A 19,284-nucleotide genomic window follows, 5' to 3' on the forward strand; every position below is an offset into this window, starting at 1 on the left:
CCATGGCATCTCTCATGCCCTGGACATATGGCCTGAGGAGACAGCTGGGCTGAGCTGGACTGTGCCTCCTGATCCCTGGTGGTGGCAGGAGGCCTTCGATGCTGTAGCCCTGACGCCCAGCCTTTGGGGCCTCAGCCCCGTCTCCCCAGTTAGGTGGGACTATTTCTGGATGTCGGTGCTGCTTTCCTTATAGTGTAACCTGTTTTACTGATCATTGGTCACAAGGAAAAGAGAATGAAGCAAAGGAGGTGAGAGTGGTCACCTCGATTTGAAAAGTGTTCACTCTGCTTTATGCTATCCCAGGTGCTGCACAGTCCAAGGAAAGAAAATGCAACCTGTTCTGGCCTGATAGGAGCTGTTCCTTATGGATTTTCATGGTTAAGGGGCAGGAAGTCAGACCTCACAACCTGTTGGGTGTGTCTGTGGTATTCTTTCCAGATATGTCTCCTCAGATTTACCCCCTTTCTATGGGCTGGGGCCTCTCTGGGTCCTTCCAGACATGCTCACCCCCGTCTGCCTGTATTTTGTGTTGAGGCTCCCCACCCTTTGTTTCATCTACCACGGCATTTCCATCTGCCTTCTGTCTCTCAGAAATTGATTGAAATCTCATGTCTGCTCACTGATGGTCTGCTTCCAATTCTTTTTTTGGTAACAGGGTTATATTCCCTTTTAAACTTATTTTCTGGCTTTGAAGGGAGGAGAGACAAGCATGTATGGTAAGCCTGGGACCAGAATGGTCCTCTTAGAAGGCAAATATACATAGGAGTCAGGAACCCAGGCAGTCATTATATCCTATCATGAATGATGCTGATAAGTGTCTTTGAAAGGGCATTTTGGAGTCTGGAGAGCTAGAAAGGGCCATCTGTGTCTGAACAGGAAGGCAGGAGGCAGTGTGAGGGCCATGGAGGAGAACACTGGGAACGTGGGAGGTGGGGGTGACATCGGGGCAGGAGCAGCAGATGAGACCCAGGATTACCTTGTAATGGAGACCCAGAGCTTGCTTCATTCTCAGTGGGACCTTTGGGGGTGGCCCTGCACTGTTGGGACAGTGTTTGAGGGTATTGTAGGGGAGATTTTGGCCAGACATCAAGGCACTTTCTTTTTCTCCTTGCCAGGCCCCCAACTGATGCATAAACCAACTCTATGAGATGGAAAGTAAAAGGTTTAGAACTCTAACAAGCAAACATCAGCCAGAAAAGTTTTCACCTAAGCCCTTTATTCAAGAAAATAAAACCTAACAGACAGTTCGTATGCAGATTCTCACAGTGAGGTCCTTTGCAAAAGCCATGGGCAAACATTTGGGAGCCCAGCAAACACTTCTGTGCTGTCCTGGAGCAGGAATGAGGGCAGAGTGAGTGAGTAGGGATGGAGGAAAAAGGCTGTCCAAGCGGTCCCTCGGATCAGGGGAGTGGTGCCCCATCTCTACTGGGTGATGCTCTTCTGGGGGCTGGTCCCCAGCCTTTCCAGGCCTTTTCCCACCTAAGCAGCATTGGTGGAGCCCTAGGTGGGAGTTGAGGGGTATGTGGTGCGGGGTGAAGCCACTGGGCACACTTATGTGGCAGGGCCATTAGAGAGGCCAGTGGGTAGACCCTGAATCGGTTCCAAATGCCACAGGTACGAGCAGGTAGTTTCTTTTATCCCTTTGGATTCTTGTTCTTTTTCATAACTTCCTTTTTATATAAAATGGTTGTTGGTGGTGGCTCCAACTCTAACACTGAACTTTGTCTTGTTTGAAGCACTAACCATCAGCTTCCTTGCTCCTAATGGAGGTCTCCCAGGGAAGGGAGCATGGGAAAGTCACAGGGCAGAGTGAAGCATTGTGAGGCCCTCCTGCTCTCCTCTTTGTGCTTCCAGATCTGACCCTCCCCTGAGGCCATGACCACAAGGTACAGTGCTAAGGCTGAGTTAGAGCCTCGTGCTTTCTGTGTCAGGAAGTGAACCCTCAGCATCTCCTGTGCCTCCTTCCTCCTCAGCCCCTCTCTATGCTGGCCTAAGACTCCTGGCCAGGCAGAAGTCTTCTCTCAGTCTGACCCACACACATGTTTTTGGCCCCATATTTTCTTTCAGCCCACAAGGCTGTGCTGTAAGTTTGGATCGTCAGAGCCTGGGGCCCGTGGCTCTACTGGTGGCCCTGGAGACTGCATCTCCCGTTCCCCAATGTGCTCTGCTCTGCTCTGTGGCCTTGTCTGCACAAGCCTCTGTGGGGGTCACTTGGGACATTTGCACTCCAGTGGTTGTTAATTTTATTTCAATCCTTTGTGTGCTGCACAAAGGAATATAGGAGGAATAGCCATTCATGCCACACAGACCCCTGCTATGGAAGCCACAGATGCTGTTGATGCCACATGGCTGCTGACCATGAGAACCCTGAAGTTATTCATTTGGCCTGGGTGGCCACCTTCTCCCTTCATTTTGCTTTCCGTTGTGGCAGTTGGTGGTGTCTCTACTTCCTTCCTTGCCTGGGATGAGCCAAGCACAGGTTTTGTTGAGCCCCAACAGCACACGGTACCGTGCACCTTTTCCCCATACAGGCTCAGGCACTGGATGCCCCCACAGCACCAGGACAACCTGTCCTTATACCCAAGAACCCTGGGCCCCACTCAGGTTCACGCCAGCTCTGATGAGAGAGGAGCAGGAGAGGAGTCACATGGGGGCCCAGGCCCAAGGGCTCACCCTCTGCCAGTAGGGGAGTAGGGGAGGCCAGGTCTTTCTGGTCTGAATTGCTGGGGCTTGCTACCAAACCCCTGCCCACACAGTGTGCATTACCAGACAAAAGAAGCCAAGGTCACCACGCCGCCCTCTCCCGCTGGGTCTGCAGGCTATGCTGTGGACTAGGCCTGGGCACTCAACCCCAGGAACACAGTTACCTGCCTCTGCTGGACCTCAGACAGACTTGACCCCAATTGCTGTGCCCTGCTGGGGGTAAATTTCATGTTACGTGAATTATGCTCAATAAAAATTGTTTCAGAAAATATTTTAAAAAATGAGCTGTGAGATGTCTGTTGTATGAACTGGGTGTTAGAATCCAGTGCCTCTCTACTGGGAGGGTGTAAACTGGGAAGACCTCTGCAGGCACAGCTGTGAACAAAGGCGCGCCCTGCTGGCAGCCACATGAAGAACTCTCTGCAGGAAGTTGAGGGGGAGGTGTAGTTTATGCTGACCTCCCAAGTGGACCTTCTTTCTCCAAACAAGTATAAATCTTGGGACCAGTTTGCTCAGCCAAGCCTGCTGGGTGGGGTGAGGAAGAGGATGAGATGGACAGGAAGCAGGCAGGAAAGCTCAGGGCCCTAAAAGGGTGGTGATTTTTTTTTTTAATTTTTAATGTTTATCTATTTTTGAGAGAGAGGGAGAGAAAGAGAGAGAGAGAGAGAGAGGCAGAGAAAGGGAGACACAGAATCTGAAGCAAGCTCCAGGCTCTGAGCTGTCAGCACAGAGCCTGTTGTGGGGCTCAACCTCATGAATTGTGAGATCATGACCTGAGCTGAAGTTGGATACTTAAGCGACTGAGACACCCAGGCACCCCAAGGCTGGTGATTTTGAAGACATAGTGGCCCTGCCCTTTAGTAAGTGAGGCCTAGCAAATGCCCATCCCAGCCAGTAAGATCAGCAGCTCCTTCTCTGTGTGGGGAATTGGGGGGCAGTTGGTGTTCAGTGGAGCCAGGGCGGTACAGTGGAGCAGAAAAGCTGATGAGGATTCCTTTGCTGCTAACAAGTTGTCTTTCACCCCGTTTAATAGTTCTTGATAACACACATTCTGTGCAGCCCATCAACATGGGGCCAGGGAACTCTGGGAGAGCATGCGGACTCCACCTGGTGACATTGCCTTGCAAATCACGTGGCCCTACAGGGCTAGCAGCTGCTCTATTTACAGGCATCTGGCCCAAGAAGGAAGGACAGATGCCACTAAGATCATAAGATGAGTGAGGACCACCACTTCACGGATGAAGGGAGCAGTCTGGGGCCTTCTGCATGTCACTGTTCTTTCCAAGATGGAAGACAGAGCCCTGGCAGAAGGAGCTGGAGGCGACAGACATCAGGACTGTCTTTCTCCTTCCTGAGTTTGCACCCAGCCCATCATCTCTATGTCCTCCTCTGTCCTCACCTCATGGCCTGTCCCCTTCCTGGAGGTGACCTCTGTCTGAAGAGATGTCTTTCAATCTTCCTTTTCTCCAGCTCCCCTTTTTGAGCAACAAAAATGAGATTACATTGTTCTGCAAATTGCCTTTGTCCATTTCACAGCATACTGTCTAAATTTTTCCATGTTTGTATCAGGGTCAATCCCATACCTTTTTAATTTTATTATTTATTTATTCATTTATTATTAATTTATATCCAAGTTAGCATATAGTACAATGATTTCAGAAGTAGATTCCTTAATGCCCCTTATCCATTTAGCCCATCCCCCCTCCCACAACCCCTCCAGTAATCCTGTTTGTTCTTCATATTTAAAAGTCTCTTATGTTTTGTCCTCCTCCCTGTTTTTATATTATTTTTGCTTCCCTTCCCTTGTGTTCAACTGTTCTGTGTCTTAAAGTCCTCATATGAGTGAAGTCTCATATGATAATTGTCTTTCTTTGACTGACTAATTTCACTTAGCATAATATCCTGTAGCTCCATCCATGTACTTGCAAATGAAAAGATCTCATTCTTTTTGATTGCCAAGTAATAACTCCATTATGTATATATACCACATCTTCTTTATCCATTCATCCATCGATGGACATTTGGGCTCTTTTCATACTTTGGCTATTGTTGACAGTGCTTCTATAAACATTGGGGTGCATGTGCCCCTTCAAAAGAGCATACCTGTATCTCTTGGATAGATACCTAGTTGTGCAATTGCTGGGTCATAGGGTAGTTCTATTTTTAATTCTTTGAGGAACCTCCATCCTGTTTTCCAGAGTGGCTGCACCAGTTTGCATTCTCAATAGTGCAAAAGAGATCCTCTCTCTCCACATCCTCACCAACATCTGTTGTTGCCTGAGTTATTAATGTTAGCCATTCTGACAGGTGTGAGGTGATACCTCATTGTGGTTTTGATTTGTATTTCCTTGGTTATGAGTGATGTTGAGCATTTTTTCACATGTTGGTTGGCCTTCTGGGTGTCTTCTTTGGAGAAGTGTCTATTTATGTCTTTTGCCCATTTCTTCACTGGATTATTTATTTTTTGGGTGTTCAGTTTGATAAGTTCTTTATACATTTTGGATACTAACCCTTTATCTGATATGTTGTTTGCAAATATCTTCTCCCATTCTGTCAGTTGCCTTTTAGTTTTGCTGATTGTTTCCTTCACTGTGCAGAAGTTTTTATTTTGATGAGGTCCCAATAGTTCATTTTTGCTTTTGTTTCCCTTGCCTTGGAGACATGTTGAGTAAGAAGTTGCTATGGCCAAGGTCAAAGAGATTTTTGTCTCCTTTCTCTTCGAGGATTTTGATGGCTTCCTGTCTTACACTTAGGTATTTCATCCATCTTGAGTTTATTATTGTGTATGGTGGAAGAAAGTGGTCCAGGTTCATTTTTCTGCATGTCAGTGTCCAGTTTTCCCAGCACCACTTGCTCAAGAGACTGTCTTTATTCCATTGGATATTCTTGCCTGCTTTGTCAAAGATTAGTTGGCCATACATTTGTGGGTCCACTTCTGGCTTCTCTATTCTGTTCCATCGATCTGAGTGTCTGTTTTTGTGCCAGTACCATACTGTCTTGATTATTACAGCTTTGTAATACAGCTTGAAGACCGGGATTATGATGCCTCCAGCATTGGTTTTCTTTTTCAAGATTGCTTTGGCTATTTGGCATCTTTTCTGGTTCCATACAAATTTTAGGATTATTTGTTCTAGCTCTGTGAAGAATGCTGGTGTTATTTTGATAGGTATTGTATTGAATATGTAGATTGATTTTTGGGTAGTGCTGGCATTTAACAATATTTGTTCTTCCTATCCAGAAGCATGGAATATTTTTCCATTTTTTCATGACTTCAATTTCTTTCATAAGCTTTCTATAGTTTTTAGTGTATAGATTTTTCACTCTTTGGTTAGATTTATTCCTAGGTATTTTATGGTTTTTGGTGCAAAATTTATTCTTAGGTATTTTATGGTTTTCTATTCCTTGATTTCTCTTTCTGTTGCTTCATTGTTGGTGTATAGGAATGCAACCAATTTCTGTGCATTGATTTTATTTATTTATTTATTTATTTATTTATTTATTTATTTAATATGAAATTTATTGTCAAATTGGTTTCCATACAACACCCAGTGCTCATTTCAACAGGTGCCCTTCTCAATACCCGTCACCAACACCCCCTCCTTCCCACCCCTTATCAACCCTCAGTTTGTGCATTGATTTTATATCCCACCACTTTGCTGAATTCATGGATCAGTTCTAGCAGTTTTTTGGTGGAGTCTTTTGGGTTTTCCATATAGAGTATCATGTCATCTGCAAAGAGTGAAAGTTTGACCTCCTCCTGGCCCATTTGGATGCCTTTTATTTTTGTGTTGTCTGACTGCTAAGGCTAAGACTTCCAATACTATGTTAATAACAGTGGTAAGAGTGGACATCTCTGTCTTGTTCCTGACTTTAGGGGGGAAAACTCTAATTTTTTCCCGATTGAGGATGATATTAGCATTGGGTCTTTCATATATGGCTTTTATGACCTCAAGGTATGATCTTTCTATCCCTACTTGAGGGTTTTACCAAGAAAAGATGCTGTAGTTTGTCAAATGCCTTCTCTGCATCTATTGGGAGGATCATTTGGTTCTTGTCCTTTCTTTTATTGATGTGATGAATCACATTGATTGTTTTCTGGATATTGAACCAGCCCTGCATCCCAGGTATAAATACCACTTGGTCATGGGGAATAATTTTTTTTAATGTATTGTTGGATCCAGTTGGTTAATATCTTGTTGAGGATTTTTGCATCCATGTTCATCAGGGAAATTGGTCTGTAGTTCTCCCTTGTAATGGGGTCTTTGGTTTTGGAATCAAGGTAATGCTGAGTTCATGGAAATAGTTTGGATTCTTTCCTTCCATTTCTATTTTTTTGTAACAGCTTCAAGAGAATAGTTGTTAACTCTTCCTTAAATGCTTGGTAGAATCCCCTGGAAAGCCATCTGACCCTGGAGTTTTGTTTTTTGGCAGTTTTTTGATTACTAATTTGATTTCCTTACTGGTTATGGGTCTGTTCAAATTTTCTATTTCTTCCTGTTTCAGTTTCGGTAGTTTATATGTTTCTAGGAATTTTTCCATTTCTTCTAGATTGCCCACTTTATTGGCATATAATTGCTCATAATATTCTCTTATTATTGTTTGTATTTCTGCTGTGTTGGTTGTGATAGCTCCTCTTTTATTCTTGATTTTATTTATGTGGGTCCTTTCCTTTTTCTATTTTATAAAACTGGCTGGTGGTTTATCAATATTGTTAAAGCTTTCAAAGAACCAGCTTCTGGTTTCATTGATCTGTTCTACTGTATTTGGTTTCGATAGCATTGATTTCTGCTTTAATCTTTATTATTTCCTGTCTTCTGATGGTTTGGGGTTTATTTGCTGTTGTTTTTTCCAGCTCTTTAAGGTGTAAGGCTAGGGTGTGTGTCTGAGACCTTTCTTCCTTCTTTAGGAAGGCCTGGATTGCTATAAACTTCCCTCTTATGTCGCCTTTGCTGCATCCCAGAGGTTTTGGGTTGTGGTGTTATCATTTTCATTGACTTCCATATATTTTTAATTTCCTTTGTAACTTCTTGGTTAGCCCATTCATTCTTTAGTAGGAAGTTCTTTAGTCTCTAAGTATTTGTCACCTTTCCAAATTTTTTATTGTGGTTGATTTCGAGTTTCATAATGTTATGGTCTGAAAATATGCACGGTATGATCTCGATCTTTTTTATACTTGTTGAGGGCTGATTTGTGCCCCACTATGTGATATATTCTGGAGAACGTTCCATGTGTACTGGGGAACATTCCATGTGTACTGGGGAAGAATGTATATTCTGCTGCTTTAGGATGAAATGTTCTGAATATATCTGTTATGTCCATCTGGTCCAGTGTGTCATTCAAATCCATTGTTTCCTTGTTGGTTTTCTGATTAGATGATGCATCCATGGTTGTAAGTGGGGTGTTGAAGTCCCCTACTATTATGGTATTATTATCAATGAGTTTCTTTATGTTTGTGATTAATTGATTTATATATTTGGGTGTTCCACATTTGGAGCATAAATGTTTAAATTTTTTTTAATGTTTATTTTTGAGAGACAGAGACAGAATGCAAGTGGGTTAGGGGCAAAGAGAGAGGGAGACAGAATCCAAAGCAGGCTCCAGGTTCTGAACTGTCAGCACAGAGCCCGACATGGGGCTCTAACTCATGAGCTGAGCCAAAGTCAGACACTCAACCATTGAGACACCTAGGTGCCCCTGGAGCATAAATGTTTACAATTGTTAGGTCTTCTTGGTCTGTAGACCCCTTGAGTATGATATAATGTCTTCAACTCTTGTTAAAGTCTTTATTTTAAAGTCTAGATAGTCTGATATAAGTATGGCTACTCTGGCTTTCTTTTGTTGACCATTGGCATGGTAGATGGTTCTCTGTCTCCTTTCTTTCAATCTGAAGGTGTCTTGAGGTCTAAGGTGGGTCTCTTGTAAACTGCATATAGATGGATCTTGTTTTCTTATTCATTCTGTTACACTATGTCTTTTATTGGAGAATTTAGTCCATTGATGTTTAGAGTGAGTACTGAAAGATATGAATTTATTGCCATTATGTCACCTATAGAGTTGGAGTGTCTGGTGGTGTTCTCTGGTCCTTTCTAGTCTTTGTTGTTTTTGATATTTATTATTATTATTGTCATTATTATTATCATTATTATTATTATATTTTTTAAATCTTTTCTCTCCTCAGAGAGTCCCTCTTAAAATTTCTTGCAGGGATAGTTTACTGGTCACAAACTCCCTTAATTTTTGTTTGTCTAAGAAACTTTTAATCTCTCCTATTTTGAATGAAGTCTTGCTGGATAAAAAATTCTTGGCTGCATATTTTTCCAATTCAGCACACTGAATATATCCTGCCACTCCTTTCTGGCCTGCCAAGTTTCTGTGGATAGGTCTGCTGCAACCTGATCTGTTCTCCCTTGTAGGTTAAGGACTTTTTTTTCCCTTGTTGCTTTCATGATTCTCTCCTTTGCCTGAGTATTTTGTGAATTTGACTACAATATGCCTTGTTGATGGTCAGTTTTTGTTGAATCTAATGGGAGTCCTCTGTGCTTCCTGGATTTTGATGTCTGTATCTTTCCCTTAGGTTAGGAAAGTTTTCTGCTATGATTTGCTCCCATAAACCTTCTACCCCTTTTTCTCTCTCTCATCTTCTGGGACCCCTATGATTCTGATGTTATTGCTTTTTAATGAGTCACTGATTTCTATAACTCTTTTTTTGGGGGGGGGTGTCTTAACATCAGTTTATTTCTTGGTAAGTAATAAATAAATCTAAAGTAGATAAAGAGATGGTTCTTGCTATTTAAGACTGATAAACTTGAGATGACTGAAAATAAATGTTCCTAGAATACAAGTGAACAGAAATGATCAACCTTCAATGCTGTGTAGGTCCCATAGAGTTTCTTTTTTTTTTTTTTTTTTTGCATTTATGTATTTTTTTTCAATATATGAAATTTATTGTCAAATTGGTTTCCATACAACACCCAGTGCTCATCCCAAAAGGTGCCCTCCTCAATACCCATCACCCCCCCTCTCCTCCCTCTCACCCCCCATCAACCCTCAGTTTGTTCTCAGTTTTTAAGAGTCTCTTATGCTTTGGCTCTCTCCCACTCTAACCTCTTTTTATTTTTCCTTCCCCTACCCCATGGGTTTCTGTTAAGTTTCTCAAGATCCACATTAGAGTGAAAACATATGGTATCTGTCTTTCTCTGTATGGCTTATTTCACTTACCATCACACTCTCCAGTTCCATCCACGTTGCTACAAAGGGCCATATTTCGTTCTTTCTCATTGCCATGTAGTACTCCATTGTGTATGTAAACCACAATTTCTTTATCCATTCATCAGTTGATAGACATTTAGGCTCTTTCCATAATTTGGCTATTGTTGAGAGTGCTGCTATAAACATTGGGATACAAGTGACCCTATGCATCAGTACTCCTGTATCCCTTGGGTAAATTCCTAGCAGTGCTATTGCTGGGTCATAGGGTAGGTCTATTTTTAATTTTCTGAGGAACCTCCACACGGTTTTCCAGAGCGGCTGCACCAATTTGCATTCCCACCAACAGTGCAAGAGGGTTCCCATTTCTCCACATCCTCTCCAGCGTCTATAGTCTCCTGATTTGCTCATTTTGGCCACTCTGACTGGCGTGAGGTGATACCTGAGTGTGGTTTTGATTTGTATTTCCCTGATGAGGAGTGACGTTGAGCATCATTTCATGTGCCTGTTGGCCATCCGGATGTCTTCTTTAGAGAAGTGTCTATTCATGTTTTCTGCCTGTTTCTTCACTGGATTATTTGTTTTTGGGGTGTGGAGTTTGGTGAGCTCTTTATAGATTTTGGATACTAGCCTTTTATCCGCTTTGTGTTTTGCAAATATCTTTTCCCATTCCGTCGGTTGCCTTTTAGTTTTGTTGGTTCTTTCCTTTGCTGTGCAGAAGCTTTTATCTTCATGAGGTCCCAGTAATTCATTTTTGCTTTTAATTCCCTTGCCTTTGGGGATGTGTCAAGTAAGAAGTTGCTGTGGCTAAGGTCAGAGAGGTCTTTTCCTGCTTTCTCCTCTAGGGTTTTGATGGTTTCCTGTCTCACATTCAGGTTCTTTATCCATTTTGAGTTTATTTTTGTGAATGGTGTGAGAAAGTGGTCTAGTTTCAACCTTCTGCATGTTGCTGTCCAGTTCTCCCAACACCATTTGTTAAAGAGACTGTCTTTTTTCCATTGGATGTTCTTTCCTGCTTTGTCAAAGATTAGTTGGCCATACGTTTGTGGGTCTAGTTCTGGGGTTTCTATTCTATTCCATTGGTCTATGTGTCTGCTTTTGTGCCAATACCATGCAGTCTTGATGATGACAGCTTTGTAGTAGAGGCTAAAGTCTGGGATTGTGATGCCTCCCGCTTTGGTCTTCTTCAAAATTACTTTGGCTATTCTGGGTCTTTTGTGGTTCCATATGAATTTTAGGATTGCTTGTTCTCGTTTCGAGAAGAATGCTGGTGCAATTTTGATTGGGATTGCATTGAATGTGTAGATAGCTTTGGGTAGTATTGACATTTTGACAATATTTATTCTTCCAATCCATGAGCAGGGAATGTCTTTCCATTTCTTTATATCGTCTTCAATTACCTTCATAAGCTTTCTGTAGTTTTCAGCATACAGATCTTTTACATCTTTGGTTAGATTTATCCCTAGGTATTTTATGCTTCTTGGTGCAATTGTGAATGGGATCAGATTCTTTATTTGTCTTTCTGTTGCTTCATTGTTAGTGTATAAGAATGCAACTGATTTCTGTACATTGATTTTGTATCCTGCAACTTTGCTGAATTCATGTATCAGTTCTAGTAGACTTTTGGTGGAGTCATTCGGATTTTCCATGTATAATATCATGTCATCTGCAAAAAGCAAAAGCTTGACTTCATCTTTGCCAATTTTGATGCCTTTGATTTCCTTTTGTTGTCTGATTGCTGATGCTAGAACTTCCAACACTATGTTAAATAACAGCGGTGAGAGTGGGCATCCCTGTTGTGTTCCTGATCTCAGGGAAAAAGCTCTCAGTTTTTCCCCATTGAGGATGATGTTAGCTGTGGGCTTTTCAGAAATGGCTTATGATGTTTAAGTATGTTCCTTCTATCCAACTTTCTCAAGGGTTTTTACTAAGAAAGGGTGCTGAATTTTGTCAAATGCTTTTTCTGCATCGGTTGACAGGATCATATGGTTCTTATCTTTTCTTTTATTAATGTGATGTATCCCGTTGATTGATTTGCGAATGTTGAACCAGCCCTGCATCCCAGGAATGAATCCTACTTGATCATGGTGAATAATTCTTTTTATATGCCGTTGAATTCGATTTGCTAGTATTTTATTGAGAATTTTTGCATCCATATTCATCAGGGATATTGGCCTGTAGTTCTTTTTTTTTTACTGGGTCTCTGTCTGGTTTAGGAATCAAAGTAATACTGGCTTCATAGAATGAGTCTGGAAGTTTTCCTTCCCTTTCTATTTCTTGGAATAGCTTGAGAAGGATAGGTATTATCTCTGCTTTAAACGTCTGGTAGAACTCCCCTGGGAAGCCATCTGGTCCTGGACTCTTATTTTTTGGGAGATTTTTGATAACCGATCCAATTTCCTAGTTGGTTATGGGTCTGTTCAAGCTTTCTATTTCCTCCTGATTGAGTTTTGGAAGAGTGTGAGTGTTTAGGAATTTGTCCATTTCTTCCAGGTTGTCCAATTTGTTGGCATATAATTTTTCATAGTATTCCCTGATAATTGTTTGTATCTCTGAGGGATTGGTGTAATAATTCCATTTTCATTCATGATTTTATCTATTTGGGTCATCTCCCTTTTCTTTTTGAGAAGCCTGGCTAGAGGTTTGTCAATTTTATTTTTTCAAAAAACCAACTCTTGGTTTCGTTGATCTGCTCTACAGTTTTTTTAGATTCTATATTGTTTATTTCTGCTCTGATCTTTATTATTTCTCTTCTTCTGCTGGGTTTAGGCTGCCTTTGCTCTTCTGTTTCTATTTCCTTTAGGTGTGCTGTTAGATTTTGTGTTTTGGATTTTTCTTATTTCTTGAGATAGGCCTGGATTGCAATGTATTTTCCTCTCAGGACTGCCTTCGCTGCGTCCCAAAGCATTTGGATTGTTGTATTTTCATTTTCATTTGTTTCCATATATTTTTAAAAAAAATTTTTTTTTCAACGTTTTTTATTTATTTTTGGGGCAGAGAGAGACAGAGCATGAATGGGGAAGGGGCAGAGAGAGAGGGAGACACAGAATCGGAAACAGGCTCCAGGCTCCGAGCCATCAGCCCAGAGCCCGACGCGGGGCTCGAACTCACGGACCGCGAGATCGTGACCTGGCTGAAGTCGGACGCTTAACCGACTGCGCCACCCAGGCGCCCCTGTTTCCATATATTTTTTAATTTCTTCTCTAATTGCCTGGTTGACCCACTCATTCGTTAGTAGGGTGTTCTTTAACCTCCATGCTTTTGGAGGTTTTCCAGACTTTTTTCTGTGGTTGATTTCAAGCTTCATAGCATTGTGGTCTGAAAGTATGCATGGTATAATTTCAATTCTTGTAAACTTATGAAGGGCTGTTTTGTGACCCAGTATATGATCTATCTTGGAGAATGTTCCATGTGCACTCGAGAAGAAAGTATATTCTGTTGCTTTGGGATGCAGAATTCTACATATATCTGTCAAGTCCATCTGATCAATGTATCATTCAGGGCCCTTGTTTCTTTATTGACCATGTGTCTAGATGATCTATCCACTTCTGTAAGTGGAGTGTTAAAGTCGCCTGCAATTACCACATTCTTATCAATAAGGTTGCTTATGTTTATGAGTAATTGTCTTATATATTTGGGGGCTCCTGTATTCGGCGCATAGACATTTATAATTGTTAGCTCTTCCTGATGGATAGACCCTGTAATTATTACATAATGCCCTTCTTCATCTCTTGTTACAGCCTTTAATTTAAAGTCTAGTTTGTCTGATATCAGTATGGCTACTCCAGCTTTCTTTTGGCTTCCAGTAGCATGATAAATAGTTCGCCATCCCCTCACTCTCAATCTAAAGGTGTCGTCAGGTCTAAAATGAGTCTCTTGTAGACAGCAAATAGATGGGTCTTGTTTTTTTATCCATTCTGATACCCTATGTCTTTTGGTTGGTGCATTTAGTCCATTTACATTCAGTGTTATTATAGAAAGATACGGGTTTAGAGTCATTGTGATGTCTGTATGTTTTATGCTTGTAGGGATGTATCTGGTACATTGTCTCACAGGATCCCCCTTAGGATTTCTTGTAGGGCTGGTTTAGTGGTGACGAATTCCTTCAGTTTATGTTTGTTTGGGAAGACCTTTATCTCTCCTTCTATTCTAAATGACAGACTTGCTGGATGAAGGATTCTCGGCTGCATATTTCTTCTGTTCAACACATTGAAGATCTCCTGCCAATCCTTTTTGGCCTGCCAAGTTTCAAAAGAGAGATCAGTCACGAGTCTTATAGGTCTCCCTTTATATGTTAGAGCACGTTTATCCCTTGCTGCTTTCAGAATTTTCTCTTTATCCTTGTATTTTGCCAGTTTCACTATGATATGTCGTGCAGAAGATCGATTCAAGTTACGTCTGAAGGGAGTTCTCTGTGCCTCTTGGATTTCAATGCCTTTTTCCTTCCCTGGTTCAGGGAAGTTCTCAGCTATTATTTCTTCAAGTACCCCTTCAGCAGCTTTCCCTCTCTCTTCCTCCTCCGGGATACCAATTATGCGTATATTATTTCTTTTTAGTGTATCACTTAGTTCTCTAATTTTCCCCTCATACTGCCGGATTTTTTAATCTCTCTTTTTCTCAGCTTCCTCTTTTTCCATAATTTTATCTTCTAGTTCAACTATTCTCTCCTCTGCCTCTTCAATCCGAGCCGTGGTCGTTTCCATTTTATTTTGCATCTCATTTAAAGCATTTTTCAGCTCCTCCTAACTGTTCCTTAGTCCCTTGATCTCTGTAGCAAGAGATTCTCTGCTGTCCTCTATACTGTTTTCAATAATTTTATGACTATTATTCTAAATTCACTTTCTGTTATATTATTTAAATCCTTTTTGATCAGTTCATTAGCTGTTGTTATTTCCTGGAGATTCTTTTGAGGGAAATTCTTCTGTTTGGTCATTTTGGATATTCCCTGGAGTGGTGCGGACCTGCAGGGCACTTCCCCTGTGCTGTGGTGTATAACTGGAGTTGATGGGCGGAGCCGCAGTCTGACCTGATGTCTGCCCCCTGCCCACCGCTGGGGCCACAGTCAGACTGGTGTGTGCCTTCTCTTCCCCTCTCCTAGCGGCAGGATTAACTGTGGGGTGGCGTGACCCATCTGGGCTACTTGCACACTGCCAGGTTCGTGGTGCTGGGGATCTGGCGTATTAGCTGGGGTGGGTAGGCAAGGTGCAGGGGGGTGGGAGGGGCAGGCTTAGCTCGCTTCTCCTTCGGTGATCCGCTTTGTGAGGGGCCCTGTGGCAGCGGGAGGGAGTCAGACCCGCCGCTGGACGGATGGATACGCAGAAGCACAACATTGGGTGTTTGCGTGGAGCAAGCAAGTTCCCTGGCAGGTACTGGTTCCCTTTGGGATTTTGGCTGGGGGATGGGTGAGGGAGATGGCGCTGGCGAGCGCCTTTGTTCCCCGCCAAACTGAGCTCTGTCCCGGGGCTCAGCAACTCTCCCTCCCTTTGTCCTCTAGGCTTCCTGCTTTCCGAGCAGAGCTGTTAACTTATGACCTCCTGATGCTAAGTCATGCTTGCTGTCGGAACACACTCCGTCTGGCCCCTCCACTTTTGCAAGCCAGATTCAGGGGCTCTGCTTGGCCAGCAGGCTGCCCCTCCTTCCAGCTCCCTCCCGCCAGTCCGTGCAGCGTGCACCGCCTCTCCATCCTTCCTACCCTCTTCCGTGGGCCTCTCGTCTGCGCTTGGCTCCAGAGACTCCGTTCTGCTAGTCTTCTGGTGGTTTTCTGGGTTATTTAGGTAGGTGTAGGTGGAATCTAAGTGATCAACAGGATGCGCGGTGAGCCCAGCGTCCTCCTATGCCGCCATCGTCTGCCGGTCCTTCTCTAACTCTTAAATGGTGCTCTTTTGCCTTAATCTCCCTCTTTTTTTTCTGTTTCATTTTTCACCATAAATTTGTCCTCTCTATCGCTGATTCGCTGCTCTGCCTCATCCATCCTTGCTGCCATGGCATCCAGTTGAGATTGCAGCTCAGTTTTAACATTTTGTTATTTCATCCTGACCAGGTTTTACTTCTTTTATCTCTGAAGAAAGGGATCTTAATCTATTTTTGACCCCAGCTAGTATTCATATTATCGTGATTCTAAAGTATCATTCAGACATCTTACTCGTTTCTGTGTTGGTTAAGTCCCTGGCAGTCGTTTCTTTCTGCTCTTTCTTTTGGGATGAATTCCTTCGTTTTGGCATTTTAAGGAAGAAAAGGAATTAATGAGAAAAAATTAAAATTAAAAAAATTAAAATTAAAAAATTAAAAACAACAGATACACACACACAAAATCGAATAGATGATGCTAGAGCGTAGGTGTGTTTTGGTCTGTGTGTTGAAAGGGGCTTGATAGAATAGAGAAAAAGGGGAAAAGAGAGAGAGAAAAAAAGGAAAACATTTGAAAATTTGAAAAAATGAATACAATGAAATAGAATAAGATGAAATGATGGAAGTAAAATGCAATTTGAAAAATTTACAAAAAAGTGAAAAGTATAGCAGAGAAAAATTAAGGAAAATATTTTAATAATTGAAAATAAAACTAATTTTTTTCTTTTTCTGTATTCAAGAAAAAGAAAGAAAAAACAAAAAAGAGAGAAAAAGGAAAAGAAAAAAGAAAATTGAATAGCTGGATCAGCAAACACTGAAATACGATTGAAATTACATCGTTTTCTCCATATGTCAACAACAAAGCAATTTATAGTCTGTAAAGTAGGCAGGTGGAGAGAATTGTGGTGGTCCTGAAGAGCGAGGTTGGCCCATTTGGGCGTGGCTTAATATAATGGCTCCTTTCTCCACCTGATGGCGCTGCTTAGCCCACTGGGGTGGATTGTTGTGTCGCTTGTAGGTGCATATGTGCATGCGTGGGAGTGGTGACAATGGTGTCACCCAGCTACCCAGTCTCTAGTATTGCAACTCTGTTCTTGCCCATCCGCAATTGCACACCTGTCCTTTGTCTCTGGCTTCTGTCCACTGCCCGCTTTTACACTGCCTGTGACCAAGCCATCAGGTTGCCAGGTGGAACCTCACTCCTGAGTTTTATCTCAGATATGGCTGTGTTTCCCAGATCCTCACTTCTGAAGTACTGTGGCTTTGTCCCATTCAGGCATTCTGGGGGAGGAGCTCACCAAGCAACAGCCAGGTGCCAGATGCACTCAGGAACATTCAGAGGACTATGCTGCTGCTGATGCCCAGAGATTGAAGCTGGGTGCCAGGCTGCCCCATAAAATGTTCATGCAATCATGTAGCAGCAGTATTTAAAGGATTATGGAGAATCACAACACACATCTGGCACTGGGCTTCACCCTTAGTGACCTTGTCCCAGCACCAGCAAATGTGGTAGGTCTCCAGGGTCTGCTGGCACCTTTGTCTGGGGGGTGGGGCTGCACAGCTCTACCAAATGTCCTCCTAGCAAGGGAACCACCTCTCCCTGTGTGGCCCGAGGACCCCCAGACTTCACTTTGTTCCTGGGGATTCGCCCTTCTCACCCGAGCACTGCCAGTTATCAAGCTGCAGAGTTTCAGACTCTGTGCTCCCCTTGTTTATAGAGTCTTAATGGAATTTAAACCCTCTTCTTTCTCCTTTCTCCCTTTTTTAGTTCAGTCCTTGCAGCTGTTTCCACTTTTCCACTTTCTCTCCAACTGCTTTTGGGGAGGGATGCTTTTCCCATACTCTCTCCCCATCTCTGTCCTCTCTCCACAAACAAAAATAGCTCCCTGCCCTCTGTGGCTTCTCTCTTCCCCAATTCACCTCTCTATGCCATGTTCCTGACAAGTTCTGTGTTCAGGTTGTGCAGATTGTTGTGTTAATCTTCAAATCAGTTTTCTAGGTTTGCAGGATGGTTTAGTGTTGATCTGGCTTTATTTCATGGACGTGAGACACAAAAAAAACTTCCATGCTTTTCCACCAACTTGGCTCCTTCTATCTTTTTTTAAGAAACAGTTTTAGTGAAATATAACTGACATATGATAAAATGCACGTATTTAATATATGCAATCTCATTTTAAAAATCATCTCAACCATTTGAAATTGTACAGGTAAGTATTTGGCATTATTGACCGTATCTAGTGCATCTATTCCTATTTTATTAACTTATTCTCTCATTTTTATTATTCTCTTCCTTCTATTTTTTGCATTTATCTGTTGTTCTCAACTTCCTAAGTGGGAGGCTTAGCTAATACTCTCCTAAACATTTAAGGCATAAGCTTTCTCATAAGTGTCACTGTGCCTGCACGACGCAGGACTTGCTGTGCAGTATTTTTGTTATTATTCAAAGTTAAGTGATTTGTTATGTCCATGATGATGTCTTCTTGGACTTATTTATTACTTCCTTTCTCCATGAGTAATTTAGAAGATGTTTTTTAAAATTTCCAAACATATGGTGTTGTTGTGGATATGGTTTTTTTCATATAGCACATAAGGATGTATATTATGAATGTACAACAATCTTTTGCAACCTAAAAAGAAATAGACTGGAAATCCAATAGAGAAATAAACAGTGGGTTTGAACTGAAAACTCCAAGAAGTGGAAACTAGTACACATATGGACAAGTAATTGACTTTTTGGGTCATCAGGTAATGTAAGTAAACTCTCAAAAAACAAATTTATCCTTCTGATTTGCAGCAATAAGTGGTAAATACAAAGTATTGACAGGGATGTAGGGAAATGGAAAATTTTTTTTTAATTTGTTTATTTAAATTCAAGTTAGTTAACATACAGTGTAGTACTGGTTTCAGGAGTAGAACCCAGTGATTCATCTCTTACAAATGACACCCAGTGCTCATCCCAACAAGTGCCCTCCTGAATGCCCCATCACCCTGTTAGTCCATCCCCCACCCACTTCCCCTCCAGCAACTCTCAGTTTGTTCTCTGTATTTGAGAGTCTCTTATGGTTTGCTTCCCTCTCTGTTTTTATCTTATTTTGCTTCTCTTCCCTTATGTTCATCTGTTTTGTTTCTTAAATTCCACATATCAGTGAAATCATATGATATTTGTCTTTCTCTGACTGACTTATTTCACCTGGCAGAATACACTCTAGTTCCATCCACTTTGTAACAAATGGCAAGATTTCATTCTTTTTAATCACTGAGTAATATTCCATTGTATATGTACACCACATATTCTTTATCCATTCATCAATCAATGGACATTTGGGGAAATGGAAATTCTTACACATGATTGTTGAGGTTAATACAAATGCTTAGAAGGGTAATTTGGCAATCTGAACTAACTCATTGACTCATGTGTTATTTAAAAGTGTATTAGTTAATTTCCAAACATATGGTGATTTTCTATTTATTTATATATTTAAAAAATTAAAAAAATATTTATTTATATTTGAGAGAGAAGGAGAGAGA

This window comes from Puma concolor, chromosome A3 (genome assembly GCF_028749965.1).
Source record: "Puma concolor isolate L17-30 chromosome A3, mPumCon1.1.hap2, whole genome shotgun sequence".
NCBI classification, from domain to species: domain Eukaryota; kingdom Metazoa; phylum Chordata; class Mammalia; order Carnivora; family Felidae; genus Puma; species Puma concolor.